Below are 11,138 nucleotides of genomic sequence, written 5' to 3'. Positions count from 1 at the left end.
CAGCCTTTCTGCTCCTGTGATGCTGCTTAGCCTGCTGTGTTCATCCAGCTCTGCAACTTGTTGTCTCAGATTCTCCAGCATCTGCAGTTCCTACTATCTCTAGAATATTTAGGAATTTGCTTTTGACTGGACAGGCCAAAGGATCTTGTTCTGTATAAAACACTAAGACTCACTTTCCAGACAGAATCACACTATATAGAGTTGCTGTAAAGACATTTTTCTTTTTGTTGACAGGGGAAGATCACATAACTCTGACCTTACTGCTTGTTCGTAGAATCGTTGAACCACTACAGTGCAGAAAGAGGTCTTTCTGCCCTTTATAAACAGGCCAGTGGTACAGGTAGACCCATAGTACTGCAGCAATTCAAGGTAGCAGCTCACCAGCTTCTCCAGGACAATTTGATATGAACTGTATGCTGGCCTCGCCAGTGATATCCATGTCCCATTCGTCATGGTGATGGATTAGAACCTTCAAATATCCTAGACATTGTTAATTTGACTCCAAAATGTGTTAGTTTTTAAACAAGTATCTACTACTGCCAAAAAAAAACTACTACAGATGGAAACACGCTGTTTGGCAGTCAAAGTCTGCTAAAACACCCATAGGATATCACATTGGAATGTCAGGAAAACATCAAACAAGGAGAACCAAAACTGTACAAGATAATGCAGTGGCTGATGGTTTTCCATACCCTCCTCAGTAGAAGGCTACTTCTTGCAGAGTGTGTGGTTTTGCCATCCAGGAATGTACAAAGCTGACCACAACATGAGTACTGTGTGCTCTTAGGGGCCTGCCATCTCACTTTATGGAGTAGAGGGCTGCAAGAGTATCAACCCCAAAGAACAGCCATTTAAACATATTACCAACTCACCTCACACACACACAAACCCCGAATGTGGTATGAAAGAGCCCTAGCAAAACTGGAATCAAAATGGGAATCAGGGGCAAACTCTCCACTGCACCAAGTATGACTCTAACCATCGACAAATGGTTGTTGTTGTTGCAGGTTAGTCATCTACGCTCGAGGACTTTTCTGCAGGAGATCCTCAGGTTAGCGTCCTCGGTCCAACCATCTTCAGCTGCTTCAAATGATCCTCCCTCCAACATAAAAGGTCAGAAGTAGGGATGTTCGCCAAAGATTACACAATATTCAACACCATTTGTGACTCCTCAGATATTGAAAGTCCAATGCAAATGTGACAAGATCTGAACAATACCTAGGTTTGGCCTGACAAGTGGCAAGTAACATTCATGCCACACAAATGCCAGACAGACAATGACCATTTTGCCACACCCACTATCAATATCCTGAGGATTATCATTGACCAGTAACTCAACTAGACTTGCCACAAAAACACTGTGGCTGTAAGAGCAGGTCAGAGACTAGGAATACTACAGGAGTAACTCACCACCTGAATCCCCAGAGCCTATCCACAAGGCACAAGTCAGGAGTGTGATGGAATATTCCGTACTTACTTGGATGAGTGCAGCTCCAACAACACAGGAAGCTTGACACTTCCAGCAGCTCACTTGATTGACACCGCATCTACTCGGATGTTCAGTAGCAGCAGTGTGTACTATATACAAGATGCACTGCAGAAATTCACCAAAGATCCTTTGATAGCACCTTCCAAACCTATTACCAGGTCTATCCAGAAGGACAATGACAGCAGATACAGAAAACCACCACTTGCAAGCTCGTCTCCAAGTCACTAACCATCCGGACTTGGAAATGTATCACCGTTCCTTCCGTGTCACTGGGATAAAATCCTGGAATTGCCTCCCTAATGACATTGTGGGTCTATCTGCAGCAGGAGGGCTGCAGTGGTTTAAGAATGCAGCTCACTACCACCTTCGCAAAGGCAACAAGGGACAGGCAATAAATGGCCCAGTCAGCATTACCCACATTCCATGAGTGAATTAAAAAAAAAATCGCTGCTATGTCACAGGCTAACTTGTAGACTATCACCCAACAATCAGCAAAATTGACCTGACAGGAGTTTTTCCTGTTCCATTGTTACGTCATTATCAAAATCCCATTAAAGCCTGTTTATGGAGATGAAACTTGTTATTTTTTTAAATTCCGTTCTGCATACTAATTACTGATGAATCATTGTACTACTGAAAAAAAAGTGCAATGTTTTTAAAATATCTTCATTATAGCTAATTACTAGATTAAGCTAGATATTATAAAATAATTGCTGTCTTACAATTTGTTCATGACATTTCAACTTTTGTCTCAATTCACGTACATGTTCAGACTATTATTTCAATCTAAACATTTTGCTAAATCAACTTGATTACTTGTGCTCTTTGAAATAACTCCAAAGAGGCTGGTATCCTGTCACCAAGTCACCCTTTATTTACACTTGCATTATACTTCACACTTATCCGGCTTCCTCAGAGCCGGCTGCCCGAGCAAACTGAACCTCTGACACTCTTGTTTGTATCTGTCAGCCAGGGCTTGCTGATTACATTTGTAGTAATGATGGAAAGCTGTATGGTCACGTGAGCTTTCTCTTGGGTATTAAGTTGAGGCCTGTTTGACTGCCCAAGCGAATACAAGTAACTCATTCTAGGAGTTCCACTTGGCTCACCTCATTACAATCACTGTATTTTCCATTTCCTGAATAGCTGTCTGTGCAAGCACTTAAACATGATTGGCTGCTGGAACAGCTGAATGACATCATTGCTGGCCCAGTTCACAATTCACAAAAGGACATTACAATCCACCACATGGACAGATCTGAAGTTCTCACCATAGAGATCACTAACTCTGGTGAAACTTTCTTCTAGGTCAATCGAAGGCTAATACTATTGCACCTAAACATATTACTTGCAGGCTTTTCTTTAAAAAAAAAAGTCAAAGTAATTGTTACAAGTTAGACTAGTCATTAATATAACAACGTTATTCAGCGATATATTTGCAGACTGGTGTTATACTTCAACTTCTGATGATTCACATTACTGGCAACAATAATCCAAATTTGGCAGGGTATCATTTTATAATTGCAGAACTCCACGTAGACTCTTCTGATTTCAGTCACTGCAAAGTTTCATTCAAGGCAACTGCGTACCCACGAGGAGAACGGTGGGGATGAAAGAAATTTGGGACACAATACTCGGATAACTTGGTAGTTGGTTATAAAAAAGATTAATCAAATTTGCTTAATAAGAAGGCAAACCACATTCTTCAATGAGGATCTGCACCCCAGACACACATGATCCTCTATAGAACATGGGGCAGTACAGCACAGCACAGTCCCTTCGGCCCACAAATGTTAGGCTGACCAATTATCCCACTCAAAAGATCAAACTAACCTGCATGCCCTTCATTTTACTACCATACGTCGTTTTCCATACTCTCACACTTAAAACATTTTGCAGTAAAGGTTCAGCAAACCACTTATCATGGCATCTTCTGTACTCATGATAAGTATCTGAATCTGAAGTAAAAAAATCAACCAATTTTGACCAGCTCCAAGATTGGCATAAAATCTAATATGGTTCACTAGTGTCCTCAGGCAAAGAAACCTGCCAACCAGGGCTGCAGACATGCAACTTCAATTTCTCAGTATCTGTTCATTCCTTTTCAGAGTCAACCAAACATATTTAATGCCATTCACAATCACAGAACACCAAAAAGTGCTTCAAATCCAAATGAAATATTTTTGCAGTGTCAACACCTACATTGGCAAAGCTATTTAACCAAAGGCAACTCTAAAGTGCATAGGCTTAAATGGCTAGATTATTGATATTTGTATGTTTGCAAAGAGTGCTAGATTTTCAGATGTGTTCTCAAAGGTTACGCAATTACTTGTATTCGCTTGGGCAGTCAAACAGGCCTCAACTTAATACCTAAGAGAAAGCTCACGTGACCATACAGCTTTCCATCATTACTACAAATGTAATATCAGTTGCAATTATGTGCACCAGCTGCTAAGAATGGCTTTGATATCACAACTCAGATTGATGTAGCTTCGTAATCTACTGAGTAAAATCACAAAACCTGGTACTTCCTGCTCATAAGCAAAAACAGGAATTGCTGGAAAAGCTCAGCAGGTCTAGTAGCATCTGTAGAGAGACCTGCTGAGATTTTCCAGCAATTCCTGTTTCTGTTTGATTTCCAGTACCTGCAGTTCTTTCGGTTTTGTTTTCTGCTCAGAGCCCACTTCGAATTTTGGGTGCCAAAGAAAAAGAAACAGAGAAACACCACTTTCCCTTCATCCACAGCCCTGTTACAAAAAAAAAAGGAAAAATTGAAAAATGCCATACTTAATGACATTTTCAGGAACATTGTAGGTAATTGGTTAGCAAACTAGGCAATCACATAGAAACAGAGAAAACAAGAGTAGGCCCTTCAGCCTTTTGAGTCTGTACACTATTCAGTACGATCATGGCTGATCATCCCCCTCAGTACTCTGCTCCTGCTTTCTCCCCATATCCTTTGATACCTTTAGCAAAAGAACTTTTTTTTTTTAAAAAAACATTCCATATTTTGGCCTCAACTGCTTTCTATGGGGGAATTCTACAGGCTCATCACTCTCTGGGTGAAGGAATTTCTCATCTCTGTCCCATGCCCTTAAAATGTGACCCCCCCACCCCTTTCTGGTCATCAGGGACTTCCTTCCCACATTCATTCCTGTCTAGTTCTGTTAAAATTTTATAGATTTCTACGAGATCCCTCCTCATTCTTCTGAACTCCAGGTGGAATATAATCCTAACGATCTAGTCTCTTTTCATAAGTCAGTCCTGCCATCCCAGAAATCAGTCTAGTTAACCTTTGTCGCACTCTCTCCAAAGCCAGAGCATTCTTCCTCAGAGAAAAAGACCAGAAATATTCCAGTTTACTTCATCGCTAAGGAACAGCACTCCAATGGCTTCTAGTGGTTACTAGCATAACCTTAAACCTCAGCCGAAAAATACCTCATTAACCTCGCAGGTTAAATGGCCATCCTGAGACGAACACACCATGTTTATTCTCCAGTATGTTCGGCTATTCTCAAATTATGAAATGGACACATCATACAGGACTCCAGGAAGAAACAGAATTGTGCACAATTATCAGGCAAGGATAACAGAGTTAGCAATGAATGCTAATCTATGCACCCACAATCATTATCTTCGTATCATGAGACAATTGAGACAACTCATAATTAATTTCCTAATTTTGTTTTAATTCACCAACGCGTAATATTACCACCAGGAACTAGTGGGATTCTCTGATCAAGTCTTTCTGGCTGTCAAATGAGATAGTGACTATAATCCGAATGTTGACAACATGCAAGCTGTCAGCATCTTGTGAAATGGATGTCTGTAACTACAGCTGTTTCAGATTTACTCCCCAACACCATTCATTAGTGCAACAGCACAGCCAGATGATACCACAATCAGATCACCACGGCCAAATTCCATCATGCTTAAAAAGGCACAGCCCTAATAATGCCAAGTGCACAATTAAACAGTTTAGTCATTACTGCCTGAATATATATTAATAAAAGATTAAGGGACTCATCACATGGATTTAAATAATCAGTACTCAACATTTTAAATTGGTAGGTCTTAACAAGTGTCACTATTGTCACTTCTGGCTGTTACGATTTCCATAGGGAATGGCAAAAGATTAGAAATCCCAGGAGAATGCAGAATCTTCCCAGCCCTTGAAAAACTTGGGCAGTGGCCAGTCAATTCGGAGGCATAGCGAGAACAGAAAAAGGAGATTGTTGACATCGAGAAAAGTCCAATTTTCTACCCAAGATTTTAAACAGTGGGCTATGTGGATGTCACATCTACAGCAGCTCAAGTGGCAACTTTAACCGAATAGCCATGACTCAAATTCTAATGAGAGTAATCCTCAATGAAGTTAGGGGAATGTGCTGTCAATCCGGAGGTCCTCCTTGAATCAGTCAAGAGTATTGCGTGATCTCAGTCCACAGGCTTCTGGGAAGTGGGTCACAATGAGTCCTGCGGTCTAGTGCCAAAGTCAATTCGGGGAACTGCACAGATCAATCGAGGCTATCCCTACAGGTCAATGGGGGGTGGTTGAGGCAATAGTCACTCCTAGGGATCTGTTCACTTAAATTCAAAGCAAGTTATCAAGGACCACTGAGATCATGGGCAAGTTGGGATAGTCACTTGTGGGAATTGGAGCCAGCACGATGGTGATGCAGAGGGGACATTAGTTGTGAAGGAGAGCAACTCAAAAAAAAGGGTGGGAGATGGTCGAGCAGTACAAATGGTATGGACTACTGAGTAGGAGGGAACCAGTGCATCACGATAGTTGGCAAAAGTAAGCTGTCGGCTTGGTTGCCTTCACAGACAGAGGTGCAGCAGAGGCGGTTCAGAGGAGATTCACTGGATTGATTCCAGGGACGAGGGGCTGTCTTCTGAAGAGGGATTGGGCAGTTAAGGGTTATACCTCACTAAAGTTGAGAAGAACGAGAGGAGATCTAATTGAGGTCTAAAAGATGCTAAGGGGGATTCACAAAGTAGATGAAGAGAGGATGTTTCCTCATGTGGGGCAATCTGGAATGAGAGATCATAGTTTTAGGATAAGGGGTGGCAGATTTAAAACAGAGATGAAGAGAAATTACTTCTCAAAACAAAAAAAAAAAATCACAATTATGTGGGATTCACTATCCCAGGCTACGATGCAAGTTGGGACGTGAAGTAAATTTAAGTAGGAGATGGATGGACTTTTAATTCATAATGGATTGGAGTTACAGAGCGCGGGGAAGGAAAATGGAGTTAAGGCCAAGATGAGGTCAGCCATGATTGCATTGGAATGACAGACCGGGCTCAAGGGACTGAATTTATTACTCCTGCTCCTAGTTCTTATACATTTATAATGTGGGGAAGTAAAGACTTAAAATTAAAGAGCTGGGTGGCAACGTTATCCAGCTGATGGGGTCAATACAGAGTAAAAGAAAAGGAACAAGGACGCTTGGGATCAATTAGATTAATAGGCTTCGTCCACAAGTCACCAAGTGAAGTGCCGAATATGTTGCTTTCTGGCCTCATCCAAATCTCAAATCTCAAATAAGCAAATGGAAAATGGTATATAGTTGCCACCATACCTGTAGTGGGTGCAGTAGGACTTTCTTTTCCTTGAATGAGGAAACAACCTCCACTTGAGTGATGGGAGGCCTCTCAAGAGGTTAGATTAAATCAGCTACTCACACACACTGTAGTTAAATACAAATGTAATCATAGTACCCTGCACATCAAACACATGTCGTGAGCAATTAGGTGGGATTCAAATCCTGACCACAAGCAATCATACCCATATCATTGCTCACTGGAAAGGCAGAAGTAATCGCAGACAACTTTAAGAGTATCACCTGCATACCACAATTGATAAAGACAATCCAGGGTCTCATAGGTTGCATAAGGGTGAGGAGCTGCTTAGTTCTCAAACTAACCACTAAGTATTTGACAATGAGCAGTCATATGCAATGTTGTCCGTTTGTGGGTCTGGGGTTCGATTCAGTAATCCTATCACATTTTCAATCTCCTTTGTCTGTGCTGTATGGCTTGTGATGCAAACAGAAATTAGATCTATTGTATCGAACATTATTCCATTCTATGGTTCTCCTTGACAATATCCTCCATGTCCACCAAATCAAGGACCATATGGAACTGTCATTTGTCAGAGAGGTGAATGCTGACGGCTTGCATTCATTAAAAGGTAGAGTCCTGTTTTTGATATTCCCTACATTGTTTCGCTGGAAGCATGACCAATGGATCCAGCCGCAGCAGAGATCATCGCCACGGTACAACAAAGGCATGGAGAAATTGAGGAAAAAAAATGCACCAGGAATCTCAGTATCATTAGCAACCTCCGAAAGCTGCCACAGTGCCACCACATCCAAGGGTAATACAAGAGATGGCAGGAGTAATAGCAAATGCACTCATGGTAATTTTCCAAAATAATTCACTGGACTCTGGGGCAGTTCCAGCAGATTCGTTGTTTTCCAAAGTGACGCCCCTGTTTATAAAAGGAGGTAGACAAAAGATGGGCAATTATAGGCTGGTTAGCTTAAGGTTTGTAGTGAGGAAAATGCTTGAATCTATCAAGGAAGTAATAGCAAGACATCTGGATAGAAATTGTCCCATTGGGTGGATGCAGCATGGGTTCATGAATGACTAATTTGCTGGAATTCTGGGAAGACATTATGAGCACAATAGAGAATAGGGACCCAGTAGACATGGTGCATCTAGATTTCCAAAAAGCATTCAACAAGGTGTTGCACAAAAGGCTGCTGCATGGTGTTACAGGCAATGTATTAGCACAGACAGACGATTAGTTAACTAACAGGAAGTTAAAAAAAGTGGGGATAAATGAGTGCTTTTCTGGTTGGTGAACAGTGACTAGCGTTGTGCCTCAGGGATCAGCACTGAGACCGTAATTGTTTATAATTTACGATTATTTGATGATTTTGAGATGGGGACCATGTGTAGTGTGTCAAAGTTTGTGGATGACACTAAGATGAATGGTAAAGCAAAATGTGCAAAGGACTCAAAGTTTGGAGAGGGATAGAGATTGTTTAAGTGAGTTGGAGAAGGTTTGGCAGATGGAATTCAATGTCGGTAACCGTGAAGTCATCCACTTTGGTAGGAATAACAGTAAAAGGAACTATTACTTGAACGGTAAAAACTTGCAACATGCGGCCATGCAGAGGGACCTGGGTGTCCTTGCGCATAAATCGCAGAAGGTTGCTTTGCGGGTACAATAGGTATTAAGGAGGTAAATAGAATTTTGCCCTTCATTACAAAAGGGATTGAGTTTAAAGCAGGGACGTTATGTTGCAGCTGTATAGGGTGCTGGTAAGGCCACACCTAGAGTACTGCGTACAGTTTTGGTCTCCTTATTTACGGTAGGATGTACTGGCACTGGAGGGGGTGCAGAGGAGATTCACTAGGTTGATTCCGGAGTTGAGAGAGTTGGCTTATGAGGAGAGACTGAATAGACTGGGATTATACGGATTTGAATTTAGAGGAATGATGGGGGATCTTACGGAAAAATATAAAATTATGAAGGGAATAGAAAATAGAAGCAGGGAGGTTGTTTCCACTGCCAGGTGAAACTAGATCAAGAGGGCATAGCCTCAAAATTAGAGGGATCAGATTCAGAACTGAGCTGAGGAAGAACTTCTTCACCCAAAAGGTTGTGAATCTGTGCAATTCCCTGCCCAGTGAAGTAGTTGAGGCTTCTTCGTTAAATGTTTTTAAAGCTAAGATAGATCATTTTTTGAATAGTAAAGGAATTAAGGGTTATGGTGAGAGGGTGGGTAAGTGGAACTGAGGTCACGAAAAGATCAGCCATGATCTTATTGAATGGCAGAGCAGGCTCAAAGGGCCAGATGGCTTATTCCTGCTCCTGGTTCTTATGTTCTTATGTTCACATCCTCCAAATGAACAATGTCCCATGCCACCAGAGTCTGTGGATATCCGTGGACACTGTCACAGAACTGTGTCGCTTTCTGGAGCTAGACGCGAAACCCGAAAAATAGGAGTGCCTAGTCATTCTATCCTGATGGCTGTCAAGATGGCTGTGTTTATGCAATTGGCTGTTTCCAAGGAGTTAGTGGGGGCCTGTGTGCGATCTCTTGAGCCTCAAGCCAGAAATATCTGAAGGTTGTTATGGATACAACTTCCTTGTTTCCCTGTGACAACATCAGAGCTGCAGCCTCAGCAGTTGGCTTTGCCTTCCTTTAGATGCAGAGTGCTATGGACCGTACACAAGTCATGTTGACAGCACCATATCATAACACAGCTAAGTTCAGCAGTAGGTTAGGGTTCCATTTGGTCAATGTACAAGCCATCTATGATCATTAGTACCACATTTTAGAAGTTTGTAGATTCCTCAGAAGCTGTCATGATGCCTATAACCTTTTACTCACTTGTGATAACTTCAAGGGCTCTATACCTTAGAAAGACGGTGAGCGGCAGACAATGGTTCCCCTCTGCGACCATGGCTGATGACTCCAGTAGTTAATCCCCTAATGGGGGCCATGCATTCACCCATTCTTCAATCAGAGCCGGAATGGAGCACATGATAGGGCTACTGAAGGTGTGCTTTCAATGCTTGGATCAATTCTTGGGGATTCAGGGGCATTTTGGAGGGGTGGGTGGGGAATGAGGTTAAAGGGAGATGGTTCTGAAGTCAAGTCCACACAAAGTTTGCTGCATAAGCCAAGCATGCTGCTCTCTGCACAACTGAAGCAGGCCAAAAAAAAAGATGCGATGGATGCTAAAAAGAGGTGGGAGAGTGGCAGCACATTTCAAAACGAGGAAGAAACAGACAGATATTGAGCAGGAGAAACATTACCTTCAGCATAATGGAATGGTACAGCAGTCACAACAAGCCAGATAGGACTTAATTGACATTTGCTTCTAATACATGTGAGAGTTTGGGGATTGTAAATTCATTGACCATAAATTTATGGTTCGAAAGACAGGCAGCCACTGCTTATTTCTGGAAGAAAATACAGCGTTTTGTTTTGTTTTGTTTCTGTTGTCACTTTTCTTGTTATTCAGTAAAAGTTAACAACTGTTTGAAGGCTTTATGTCTAAATTGCATTAAAAATTACAAAAATGTTATGCTATGTTGGGAGCTCAGGAAAAGTACAGAGACTTCAAACAGTTTCTAACAAGTGCTCAGGATCAGTAGCGTCATTCTTGTACTTGCAGTTACTATGAGAGACAGGAGATGATTTAAAGAGATAAAATATTTACAAGTGAGAGATTGTATTGTCAATGAAGTGACACATGTGCAATCATGTGCCCTCAGGAGCTTTTCCTTGTTGCTCTTCCACGATGTGTACTAGGAAGAGTTATTGGTGGCTGGCAGCATTTGACCTGGTACAAAACTAAACTTTACATATGGCACCGATAACACTATTCCTGGCAGGTTCCAGCACCAGAATAGTTCTGCCACTGGTGAGCACACTGGGAAGTGTATACATGATGAGGTGAGCAGCAGAGAATAACACAAGATATCTTACAAGAGCTCAGAGACAGAAACCCCCCATGACATTCCCCAAAATTAGTCAATTTTGCTAAAATACAGCACCCCCTTCCAGAACCAACTCAAAAGGATTAATGAGGTAAGATTTTAATCTTCAAGATTTGTGCT

The 11,138-nt window shown here is 41.7% G+C and overlaps 1 protein-coding gene across 7 annotated transcripts in view; it reads right to left on the bottom strand.

Moving 5' to 3' along the window:
* The window catches only part of tsnare1 (T-SNARE Domain Containing 1), a 716,417-nt gene that overhangs the window by 671,436 nt on the left and 33,843 nt on the right, over positions 1–11,138 (bottom strand). Inside the window, exon 2 of one of the 7 annotated variants that reach the window (XM_048595868.1) lies at positions 4,135–4,236. The exons of the other annotated variants lie outside the window; for them this stretch is intronic. The gene's annotated coding sequence lies outside the window, so the exon portion shown is untranslated. The remainder of the gene's footprint in view (positions 1–4,134; positions 4,237–11,138) is intronic. 7 annotated transcript variants of the gene reach the window in all.

Source organism: Rhincodon typus, chromosome 4 (assembly GCF_021869965.1).
Source record: "Rhincodon typus isolate 14 chromosome 4, sRhiTyp1.1, whole genome shotgun sequence".
In the NCBI taxonomy this organism is placed as follows: domain Eukaryota; kingdom Metazoa; phylum Chordata; class Chondrichthyes; order Orectolobiformes; family Rhincodontidae; genus Rhincodon; species Rhincodon typus.
The sequence above is the reverse complement of the archived record's forward strand: the minus strand, read 5'-3'. Positions and strand labels throughout refer to the sequence as shown.